The sequence below is a fragment of the Myotis davidii genome, unplaced genomic scaffold (genome assembly GCF_000327345.1).
Source record: "Myotis davidii unplaced genomic scaffold, ASM32734v1 scaffold399, whole genome shotgun sequence".
NCBI classification, from domain to species: domain Eukaryota; kingdom Metazoa; phylum Chordata; class Mammalia; order Chiroptera; family Vespertilionidae; genus Myotis; species Myotis davidii.
The window spans coordinates 5,426,602-5,427,068 of NW_006292094.1; the positions used below are offsets into that span (position 1 = coordinate 5,426,602).

The 467-nt window shown below is 66.8% G+C and overlaps 1 protein-coding gene across 1 annotated transcript in view; it reads right to left on the reverse strand.

Annotated features, from left to right (window-relative positions):
* The window catches only part of FOXK1 (forkhead box K1), a 60,742-nt gene that overhangs the window by 912 nt on the left and 59,363 nt on the right, over positions 1–467 (reverse strand). The window lies entirely within an intron of this gene.

Genomic DNA, 467 nt, shown 5'->3' on the forward strand with positions numbered 1-467 from the left:
GCAGGCCAGCCTCCTGAGCACGTGCCCAGTGCTGCCACCAGGGCAGGCCGTCAGGACGCAGGGCCAGCTCTGGTGTCGTCCACTCGGCGCTCGCCTCAGACGCCCTTCTTGAAGGGGGCAGAGGGTGGGGGTTCACTCCCAGGGGACGCAGCAGCAAGAACCGGCCACGGCGGCTGCAGGCGGAAACCTCAGAACCAAACGATCCCTCTGGGCTCAGACGTGTGGTGAAGCCCGGATTCCACGCGGCACCCGGACAAGAACTCCTCGGTCCACCCCCGCACCCCCCAGTTAATGCCAACGGATGTTCCTGGGCCACGATTTTAGGGGGAAGACGTCATGGACAGCTGGAAATCGGACCGCCCGCCTGTCTCGCCGGTTCCGATGCATGTGCAGGAGCGGAGTGCGCGTCCATCCCTCGGAGGCCTGCTTGGCCGGCTCTGCTCACGGCTGGGGGCCTGCGGTCTGGT